The sequence below is a fragment of the Sitophilus oryzae genome, unplaced genomic scaffold, assembly GCF_002938485.1.
Source record: "Sitophilus oryzae breed Bouriz unplaced genomic scaffold, Soryzae_2.0 scaffold_1744_pilon_pilon, whole genome shotgun sequence".
Classification (NCBI taxonomy): domain Eukaryota; kingdom Metazoa; phylum Arthropoda; class Insecta; order Coleoptera; family Curculionidae; genus Sitophilus; species Sitophilus oryzae.
In genome coordinates, this window is record NW_022146440.1 from 960,775 (window position 1) to 973,124 (window position 12,350).

The window sequence follows — 12,350 nt, forward strand, 5'->3', positions numbered from 1 at the left end:
TTTTGATTTCAGAACAGTTCTTGTATTTTTAATTTTATTTTTAAGAAGGGTTGAAAAATATATATTTCTGATTTATTTTTTAATATCTCTGAAACTATGGAAATATATTTACTCATATCTTAGGATTATGTAAAACGATTTGAAAGGAAGGCAAAAATGCAATAATATACATGGTGATCCATTTAAAAAATATCATCCAGATCCACTCACACTTTTTTGAGCAACCCTATACAAGTTAAAATATTTTCCGGAAATACATCCTGGTACATATTTTTGGTCTGCACTTAAACAAAATTCTCAAGTTTTTTATTCCAGGAGCTACATATGCCCGACGCACTATTGCCGGACCCTGTATATTAATTGATTTTTGGATTCTAGTAAAATAATAAAGGTTTGTTTTATTAGAAAAGTATATGACTAAAATGTATAATTTTTGAAATACATTCACGCACCGGCACGAAAAATGGGCACCAAAATACATAAAACTTTCATGTATTTTAAAGGTTAATATATTTTATTTTAATGGGCCGATTTTGATGATTTTTTAAGTAGTGTGTTGCCAAATTATTTGACTTTTTAGTATCTTTTTTAAATTAAAAATGTAGCTCCCCATCTGTTAATTATACGAGGGAAAAAAATGTTGATATTTTGGTGAAAGTTTGAAACACCCTGTGAAATATTTTAAAACAGCAAGAAATTTAAAAATTATTTTATCATCTAGATACATCCTTTCTCCATGGTTTGTTTTTTTTAAAGAAGGCAGTAACATTTTTTCGTAAGTCCTCGTGGACCTGGTCATAATTCAAAGCCCATATGGTATTAAAGTATTTTTGGAACCGGAATTTTATAGCAAATTCACTCAACTCGAATAAATAAATGATATATATTTCACTTACCCTGTATATCTATAAAAATATTTTTGAAATGTCAACTACCATTAAACATATATTTTGTAAAAGGTTTGGAGTGAAAATCTCAAATAGGAAATAGGAATCCTGATACAGAGCTTTTCCAGAATACGGCCATCTTGTATGTATGCAATTGTATATGTGTGTTTATTTAAATACTAAAGTGAAAGCAACGAATTTAAATGGGTAAACTTTGTAATATATCTTATTAACAATACAATGCAATAAGTTTTATAAAAACTCGTTCACAGTAAATTAATTCCGAGGTTTGTATCCCATAAGAGCTTAAAGCACTCCACAAAAAATAAAAAAAGTGTTTCCGCCTGTAATGACAATCCGGGGGCATACTGTATACTTCATTTAAAGTCTGTTTATAATATATACCTATAAATTTGTACGAAACCCTCGCTGGGCGAGTGTCACTCGCACTTTCGTCCGATTCTTTTAATATCATTAAACTGAAAATTGTGTTATTTTTTCTATTATTTATTACCGATTATCGATGTCAAGAAATGAAAAAAAAATATAATAAATGTTTTGAGTCTAATATATCCACTAGAGTTTAGTTAAAAAATGTAAAATAAGTTTAATTAAGAATTTAAGTTTTTTCAAGACAATTTCTTCATCAACGACCTTACGAAATATATGTAGATACATTGACGTCAATAGTGTGGGGCATTTAAATTTATCAAAATACCAATTATATATAATATGGTACAATAATCTATCCCCCAGCACGTTGCAGTTCAGTTCACCTTTGCAGAAGTTGTCAGTTGACCAGCAGTCTTTTCCGTCAATTGGTATACAGCGGGCTACACCGCGGACATAGTACGGCTCGCGTTACTTTTACTATAATTGACACCGTGAAAGCATTTGGCTTTGTTATTTTTTACCGGTGAGTAATTTTGTGTTCATTAACCGAAAGTAAATTACCTACGAAAGTTTTTTTTGTGGCAACTAACACTATTTTGTACAGTGTGATCAAGAAAGATTTTTACTTCAAACTTTTTTACAAAATAGGCGGACAATAGTAAGGTATACATTTTAAAAATATATTCGTATACAGTAAGTTTTATTGTTGGATAATATTTTGAGAAAAATGTAGGTATTCTTTATAAAAAAAATTTCTTGCTCTAATTTTTTTGTTATAGTTTCTAAATTTTCATACCGTTTAAGAGGAAAATAAAAAAGGACATACGGTTTGAATGTTTCATCCTAAATTAAAAAACGCGTTTATATGGTAATAATATTTCAAATTCAAATTCAAATTCAAATTTCTTTATTAGACCCCCATTAAGTTTTACAGAATAATATTAGTATTAATAAATGTGTGTCTAAAGGGAACGCACCGCGATTAAAAAACCGATACAATGGCACAAAGTGCCAGAGTGGTGCGACCCCAATTTGGGTGCGACCCCAATTTCGTTTTCATTCTTTGATAAAAATTTATTACTAATTTTCATTTTTCCAAAGCAACTATTAAAATTGCTTTATATCTATCAAAAAAAGTAGACAAAATAGTACTTTAACCGCAAGGGTAGATTAAATGATACTTTAACAGCGAGGATAGGTTAAAAACTTTATTTCTTCACGCACGTTTTTTAATTGCTTCCATTTTTGTAAATTTCTGTATTCCTTTTCATAAGTTATTTGGGATTTAAATGGAAGTAGTTTGGATATGGCGTTTGTCGCCTCAGCCTGAATATCTGTTGGTAATTTACTTATTTCGTTTTGAGTCATTTCTGGTTCCAATTCAATCAGCAATCGACATGAACGAGAATTAAAAAATATTGACTCAAAACTGATAACTAAAGAGACAGCTGTATTTATTTGTGAAATTACATAGAAACCAACGCGAACCCAGCACAATATTATTTCTACTCGTAATAAATTCCTTGAAATAATAATTTCTGAATATTTTGTAAACCGTAACTCGCTATGGAAAAAATATTGTTTTATATACGACGATAAAATTGCATTATCGTCTCCCGAATTTTTTTTCCCGGTCGACGATAAAATACCATTTTATCATCTTGTATAAAAATAACTATTAGTGTCACATCTTTTGCTGTATTAAAATACATTGTTAAAGATTCACATCATTTATTTAGTTCAATGTTTCGGAAGGGGTGATACTACTTATTGAACAGGGTGATACTTTAACTTTGACAAAAATATGACGTTAATCAAAATTAATAATAACCCTCTATCAAAGTATGAAAGCGAAATAATAAAAACACGTTTTGGTTTTTAGGACTTTTGAAATTTAATTGCATTTTCTTTTTCTTTATTTTTCTCTAAAAGGTATAAAAATTTGAAAATGTAAAAACGGAATTAACCATTATCAGAATAAGCAAAAATGTTGATAAAGTATTTTTCCCAAAATGTTAATAATAAAATATGTTTTTCCTCTTGTAAGGTATATGCTGTATACAGACCCATACAGTGGGCGGTACGTCATGTTAGTACGAACGTCAGGTCCCTGGTACGTACAAGTACGTACAGGTACGTACTATGTACGTACCGGGGACGTACATTTTCCACGCTCTGTACGTCCCCGGTACGTCCCTGGGACGTGGCAATGTACGTACTATGTACGTCGCATGTACGTACATTCCAGGTACGTACATTTTATGTTTTGTTCCGGACCAAAACTGGACATAAAATGATCGAAAGTACGTACAATGTACGTACTATGGACGTTCAATGTACGTACTATGGACGTATAATGTACGTACAATGTACGTACTATGGACGTACATTTTTCAACGACGTATACGACCTAGGAATTTAATTAGAAATAATTCAATGGAAGTCAGCTTAAAATATTTATTAATATAAAAACTCAGGTACAGGGTCATCCCTTATGTCTTGATACTCTTGATACACCCCTGAGTCTAGCTTCGGTCCGGCAACTACACCCTTAGCGCACTCTGTCTTTTATTGGATGTTGATAGATATTTTATTTTTTTATTCTCGAACTGCTTCTAACTAACAAATACAAAAAGAAAACTAAGTATTCGAATATCTAATTTTTGCCTCTGTTTTGAAAAAAATTGAATGTGCCGATTCTCAATCATTCGAGGTTATGACTGTGCTAGGTGAAATAGTCACATTATATTATTACACTTTAACTTACCTTGAAACAACGAGCAACGAAAGCAACGACAAAAGAAAACAAGGTGGAAGCCAAACAACCTACGGCCACCATGACACACAACACAATCGAAAATAGAAAACTGGGTCGGAGTAGGTGCGCACTCAGTGTATTGTTGTTTTTATTATATAAATTAATAAAAGATGAAACTACACCGAGTGCGCACGTGCGCTCTAGCTCGGCCAATCGAAAACGCCATTAGAAACCGCCCGACTTCCGATTCCGACAAGACTCGAATGTGAACGAATAACTTAGCGGGAAATTTAAACATGGGACTGCATAATTTTCCTATTAGGCTTGATTGCATAATATATTGCATTTCTAACCCATCAGATTTCTTCAAAGGCTGTCATGCATTATGGTCATTGGATAATTTAGGAAATCATTTTTTTATAGCGGTCGGGTTAGATTTATTAATAAAAGAAGTAGAGGTAGGTTAGAGTGACTTGAATTAACGTTAGCCTAGAAAAGATCCAATGATCCAGTCCATTCTTTATTATTGGGTATATCTGACCAAAATAATCCAGTCATGATATTAAAATTAAATAACATTTTGTAATGCGTTTTCAAAAATTTTCAAGATACATACGTAGTACGTACTCACATGTACATCCGTAGTACGTACTCGCATGTACGTCCGTAGTACGTACTCGCATGTACGTCCGTAGTACGTACTCGCATGTACGTAAATAGTACGTACATGGGGCACGTACTATGTACGTATACTTTTGTACGTACATAGTATGTCCCTAATTGGTCCCGGGATATACCGACGTAAAATTGACATAAAATGTACGTCCCTGGGACGAAGTGTACTGTATGAGGAGTGACTCAAAAATATTGGTACACTATAGTTGTAGTTTTTTTTATATCAAGTGCTGTATATTTTTTAATAATTTTCGATATAGAGGGCCCAGAAAAATATGCGCTCTAAACCTAAATCTTAAATAATTTAAAAACGATTTATTTTAGGTATAGAAACATGTACCTATAAGCAAAAAGTAACGAATTGAAAAATTTTTTAACTATAGTGAACTAAAAAAGTGGGTTTCCATTTGAAAAAAATGATTTATGATAATTTTTTAATTGCTCAATTCCATGACAGCTGCGGCCATTGCTATATGAAATTCAATTTTTGAAATAGATATATTTTCTTTGTCACAGAAATTTGAAATAGATGTATTTTCTTTATGTCACAGTGGCTGTGGTAATCACTAAATTTGACGTTTAGGCTATAGGTACAATTTTTTTTGACAGGCAGTTTTTTCGTCCAAAAATTTTAAATATTTTTTTCTTCTGAAAAACAGTTAATGTTAGGTATAGAGTGTTTAATATCAAAATTTATAACATTTTACAGAGAATTTAAGTACCTATGTAATAAAAAAATGGGAGCATCCTTTAATATTAGAAAGTTGTTGTCAACTTCCGGTATTTCCGGAAGTGCCGCCATATTGAAAATATTTTTAATCAATAGATCTCGTTGTAAAACAATGATGTACAAAAATCTCCGATATAGATATTTTAGTTCTCTAGAAACTTCTTATGTACGCTCAGCCTGAGATACCCTGTATACAGGGTAAATCTTAAAAAGTGGAAATATTTTCTGCGCTGGTATAGATCTCGATAAAAGAAATATGTTTTCTCTATACCGTTTTTCAAATAAGTCCAAAATGACCGGGTATATTCAAGTTTAAAAATTAAGAAAAAAATGATTTTTTTAAAAATTTTGAGAACCACCCGATTTTTTCTGTATTTGAATCTCTTTTTGCCCATGGTTACCAACACACCATGGTAATAACAAAGATTAAAAAATATACCGTGGAAAATTGCGCTGTGAATGGGCAGTTCTAAAAAGTTTTCTAAAATATACGGAAAATTTAAAGGAAAGTGCAAGATTTTTTGCAAATAAAACTTCATAATCGTGTTCCTGGGGTCGAAATATACCATCCCTGAAAATATTTGCACTTATTTAAAATTCACCCTGCATAGAAAATTATAGAGATAGAGTTAAGCTTCTTCTTTATTGAATGTTTTGGAAACATTGAAGCTAATACCAGCATAGAAATAATCTCAAAATGCGGGGAATTTGTAGCCGTCGATCTTACAAAATACGCACAATGACGTCAAGAATATCTGGTCTACATAATTGACTCAATAAGTGACCGGGTACCTTCTTATTTACCATAATACTATCGATACGTTGGTACATTGATACGTCCCCCCGGCCGGTAAGCCATAATGCAGTTCACCTTTGCAGAAGCTGCTGTCGGTAGTTGGTAGTCCTTTTCCGCCAATTCGCCTGCAACAGACTCTTCATCGAGACCGCTCTAGTGCCAACAGTTTCGCTATTATCGATATCGCGAAAGCACTCGGCTTTGTTTTGATTACCGGTGAGTGGTACCATTGTGTTTAATACCCGTAAAAGAGAGCCTCTACCTCAAAAGAACTGGTAAATTTCTTCTTATAAAATTATAGTAAATATATGCATTTTTTCAATTTTTTTAAATTTTTATACAAATATATAAAAATAGTGAAACGAGTTTTAAATGTGTGAAACTTGCATTGTTCTTATTAAATTTTATAGCAATATTTTCGAATAGGTATTGAATATTATAATAGATATTACAATACCTATTCCAATATTCAATACCTATTACAATATATTATAATTCCTATTCAATATATTTATTGAATATTACAATATTCAATTAATATATTGAATAGCAATTATATATTGTAATAGGTATATATTGATGTAACTATTGTCTAAAATATATTGGAATCTATTATCAAGCTAAAAGGTAGTTTGAGCTGAGAGCTTGAACTTGATAACGATTGGAGATTTACATGTTCGAAAAGTAGCTATAAAATTGAATAAAGACAATGCAAGCTCAGAACCAGAGTTTTACAAAAGAATACGCATTTCAACTATAAAATAAATGTATAAGGTAAGATATCAGCTCTGGTTTGGGCTTGAATGAAGAGATAATTGTAGAAATAAATTGAAATTTTTAAATTTAATAATTAAAACGAATTCAGTTTTAAAATTAAGTTAAATAATTGCAATTAAAAATAATGTTTTTATTATTACTAATATTATTAAGGTATTTACTTCTGCTTGAAGGTGCTTTAATTATTTGATAAAATGATAATATAAAAATATGAAAATTAAAAACATGTTTAACTATAGAATCTGATTCTTTATGTAGGTATTCGCATAAAATAAAAAACAAAACTAGTTCTTCGTGTAGACCTTCTCAAAGTTTTTCGACATTACGTATTTAAGTTCATTATCACTATCTTTAAGAACATTTTTATTCAAGATTCAATTCACATCAGAGACTTTTCCATACCCTCTATTTTTATTGACGAATATATTTAATATAAGTACGTATTGGGGGTATATTGATGTAACTATTGTCTAAAATATATTGGAAATCGTAATATTCCATCGGATTTATCAAGTTTTGTTTAAATTTTGCATATATTTGAATTTTTGTGTATTAATTTTGTATCTGTAGACAGGGTGGCTCATTCGCCTCAGTTGATTATACGAAAACTGAAAGATGTAGAAACAATTTTTTTTATGAGTATATGTAGAGAGACAATGTGTATAATTCAAAATTATTTTCAAATGTACAGGGTGTGTCAGAACTAAGATCCATACCAAAGTTATATTTTTTCTTATGGAACAGCCGGTATTTTATTTAATTTTTTGATTTTTGGGCATAAAATAAGGTTTTTATTATAAGGGTTTAATATGTTTAAATACTTCGGTTTTTGAGATATTTAAAGATATTTAAATATGCCTGCTATAATAAAAAAATTGTCAACACCCTGTACATTACTTTCCAAAGTTAATTCTTATGCTGACTTTGAAGCCAGAGAAATAAACTTTACTAAAGAAATGTATTGCTTCCTTAAATGTATACAGGGGTATCAAAAATGGCTGGTCTATTTTAAATATTTATTATACATAAAAACTTCATTATTTCAAATACAACACTATGTATTTTTTAAAACAAGTCGAAGCAGATTTATATGCTCTTTCAAACTATATTAGGGTTTCCTATACCTATCTGGCTCAGATTTTGAATAAAAAGCGATTTTTCAATAAAATTGCAATCAAGATGGCTGGTGTCGCAATGGCAATTTGCTAGTGACAGTTAGTAGCTATTTTCAAAATCGACATTAGTTTATTGATTTTATTTAAATTTATAACAGTTTATTTTTATTTAATTTACCTACAACAGTTTAATAAGTAAGCATTTTTTAATAAGTATTTAATAGTATTTATTATTTTATCAAGAAAAATAAAGAAGTAGTTCTTTGATTTATATTACAATGACTGTGTAAATATTGAATTTTCTATAAGAAAAATAATTAAGGCAATTTCATTTTCTTTACTTCCAACGACAAGTTTCTGCTACAAAAGGTAAAGGTAGTTATTACAAAAACTATTTTTTTTATTAATCAACTTTTAAGTAAATGCTTTTCAGATATTGTGATATGAAGAAGATATTATGCTTTTAGGCTGTTTTGTAGAATTTGCTGTTATAAGTGGCAGTTTTTAATATAATTAATAATATATTAAATTGATTAAAGAATTTATTCATTCTAATAATTGTGAACAATAATTGTATTTAATTGCTACAATTATTCGATTTTTAAATTAAAGTTTAGGAATCATTCATTATTATTTTGCACTAAATATTTATAATTATTATTAATTATTTAGCTAACTGGATGAATATAAGATGCATTAAATAGTTTTTAACACAAAAAATTCATTTTCAAAGAACATTTTAATAGATAATATATTTTAGAGAATATTTGTATAACACATGACTTTCAATTATAAAAACTTGACGAGTCACAGCAGAAAGTGATTTTAATCAGAGCAGAAATATTAATATAATACTGGAAGAATTTTCCAAATTAAGAATTATATATATCTTCAGTTCGAAAGTAATTGAATGTGATGGTATTTATACGTTTTCAAATTATCGTAATATAAAATCAATTTTATCCATAATTATTGATAAAAAAAATAAAAGTAAACAGTGAGTTTTGCCCAATTTTTCTACTCATACTGTATAACTAATATGATTATACACCTTAAATACACACATGTCTTTATTATGCAAAACTAAAAAGTTTTAGAATTATTAAGATACTAACACTGATGTAAACACTACTTAATGTATTTACTAAACAAATATTAAACATATACAAGGTGTCCCAATATTCCATGGACAAGGAACTACTACGTATTTTTGGAATCAAAACAAGTTCACTGGACACAATTTACCTTATCTATACAAAAGTGCTGGGTTTGTCCGCCAGAGGGCATCAACCTTAAAAAAAACATATTTGTTCAGTTATTTTAAGAACCGTTATTCCGATTTGAATACTAGAACACTCTAACATTTGACTTTTAGAAAATCCAAGAAAAAGTACGGAAGGGTGAAACTACCCCCACACCCCTACATAAATTTTAGTATAAATATTTTCAACTTCACCGACGGCCTATCTTCTTTTCGTAAAATGGTCCCTCTACATTTTTGTGTCTTGTAAAAAATCGCCACTGTGCATACTTTTCGAGGAAAAAAAATGTCCAAAGCTGACCTTCAAAGAATATTTTCTGTCACATTAAGTTATGGAGGTGCATAATAGTATATGATTTAACGAGCATATACAGGGTGGCGCACCTCATTCGCCTCGGTTGATTATACGAAAACGGAAAGATGTAGAAACAAAATATTTTATGGGTATATGTAGGGAGGCAATGTGCACAAATTAAAATTATTTTGAAATATACAGGGTGTTTCAGAACTAAGATCCATACCAAAGTTATATTTTTTCTTATGGAACACCCGGTATTTTATTTCATTTTTGGATTCTTGGGCCCAAAAAAGGCATTTATTATAAGGGTTAAATATGTTTAAAATTTTTGGTTTTTGAGATATTTAAAGATACTAAAATTTGCATACTACAATAGAATAGATTATTAATACCCTGTACATTACTTTTCAGAATTAATTCTTGTGCTGAGTTTAAAGGTAAAGAAATAAACTTTATTGAAAAATGGTATTGCTTCCTTAAATTTATACAGGGGTATCAAAAATTGCTGATCTATTTTAAGGATATATTTTATATAAAAACTTTGTTATTTTAAATGCAACATCCGGTATTTTTTAAAACAAACCGATGCAGATTTGAATGCTCTTTCAAACTATATTAGGGTTTCCTATACCTATCTAGTTCAGATTTTGAATAAAAAGCGATTTTTAAATAAAATTGCAATCAAGATGGCTGGTGTCGCCATGGCAATTTTCTAGTGACAGTCAGTAACTATTTTCAAAGTCGACATTAGTTTATGGATATAATTATTTATAATTTATAACAGTTTACTTAGATTTACTCACAATAGTTTAATAAGTAAGTATTCATTATTTTATTGAGAAAGATAAAGCAGTATCTGCTGGCGGAACGAATGATTATGTTACTAGTGATTTTATTTTGTGAGGAAAATTGCTTCTTCGCCTCAAGAACTTATGCTCAAAGATATCCAAATAGGAATCATCCTAATAAGCGTTCCTTTGAAAAACTACTTGTCCTATTTCGCAGAGCTGGTAGTGTGGTTTATAAAAAAAACTATTAGGCATAAACCTGTCGTTGGAAGTGAAGAAAATGAATTTGCCGTAATTGGCTCTTTTATAGAAAATCCATATATCTCAAGTCATCGTAAAATAAATCAAAGAACTACTTCTTAGTTTTTCTTGATAGAATAATAAATACAAATTTAATAAATATTATTTATTAAACTATTGTAGGGGTAAATTAAATGAAAGTAAACTAGTATAAATTTTAATAAGTCCATAAACTAATTTCGATTTTGAAAATAACTACTAACTGTCACTAGAAACTTTCCATGACGACACTAGCCCTCTTGGTTGCCATTTTATTGAAAAATTGTTCTTTGTTCAAAATCTAAGCTAGATAGGTATAGGAAACCCTAATATAGTTTGAAAGAGCATTTGAATCTGCTTCGATTTATCATAAAAAATACAGAAACACAAAAATAATTCCTTAAAATAGATCAGCAATTTTTCATACCCCTGTATAAATTTAAGGAAGCAATAACTTTTTTCAGTAAAGTTTATTTCTCTACCTTTAAACTCCGCACAAGAATGAATTCTGAAAAGTAATGTACAGGGCGTTAATAATCTATTCTATAGTAGCATGCAAATTTAAATATCTTTAAATATCTCAAAAACCAAAGATTTTAAACACATTTAACCCTTATAATAAATACTTTTTTTGGGCTCAAGAATCCAAAAATGAAATAAAATACCGGGTGTTCCATAAGAAAAAATATAACTTTCGTATGGATTTTAATTCTGAAACACCCTGTATATTTCAAAATAATTTTAAATTACGCACATTGCCTCCCCACATATACCCACAAAATATTTTCTTTTTACAGCTTTCCGTTTTCATATAATCAACCGAGGCAAATGAGGTGGCCAATGACCCTGTATAATGGTGGCTGTTATTCACGCGGATGAAGTTATATCATAAATCATCCAAGTGAATAACAGCCGTTATATGCGAGTTGAATACTGTACTTTATCCAGGACTATCAAAAAAATTTAGATAATATTAATATAAGTTTTTATTTTTACTGTCAAAAAAATACCGAACGAGTATAACGAGTAAGTAACATAGAAACAAAAGATTGAAATTTTCTTTAACTAGGTAGCTAACTAATTTTATTTTGTGCTTACAATCTCATTCTAAGCCAGTTTGGATCGAGCACAGCTCTTGATCGAGATACCCGTGGAAGCGGTGAATGATGAAACCATTATTCAGTAGTGAATAATGATTATTATTAATATTTCATAAACTCATGTATAATAATCAAATTATAGACAAGTCTTGGATAAAATCTATTATGCTATAATAATATAGTTGGTGAAAATATGGAATTTTATGTTAGTATCACAAATTACCATTAGCGTAACTATCAATTTATTCTGGAGGGGCCTGGGGCTGACCCTAGGGGGGCCTAGGTCTTTTGTTTATTTAAAAAATGAAGAATAATTAAAAAAAACGTATTTTTTGAATAAAACTTTTACATTAATTTCTCTATCAATAAATTTCATAGACTTGGTTATCAAACCGTGTTTAATTAACACATTTTTTGAAAACAACAAAATAATATTAACTAAACAAAACTAGAAAACATAATTTTTACTACATCACAAGCAAATAAAAATTAA

The 12,350-nt window shown here is 29.5% G+C and overlaps 1 protein-coding gene across 5 annotated transcripts in view; it reads left to right on the forward strand.

Moving 5' to 3' along the window:
* The window catches only part of LOC115881914 (elongation of very long chain fatty acids protein 7-like), a 145,683-nt gene that overhangs the window by 50,220 nt on the left and 83,113 nt on the right, over positions 1-12,350 (forward strand). The window contains exon 1 of one of the 5 annotated variants that reach the window (XM_030899641.1): positions 1,673-1,803. The exons of 2 other annotated variants lie outside the window; for them this stretch is intronic. The gene's annotated coding sequence lies outside the window, so the exon portion shown is untranslated. Of the gene's footprint in view, positions 1-1,672; positions 1,804-6,278; positions 6,515-12,350 lie in introns of those variants that run through there. 2 more of the 5 variants (XM_030899638.1, XM_030899639.1) reach the window with 2 other exon arrangements.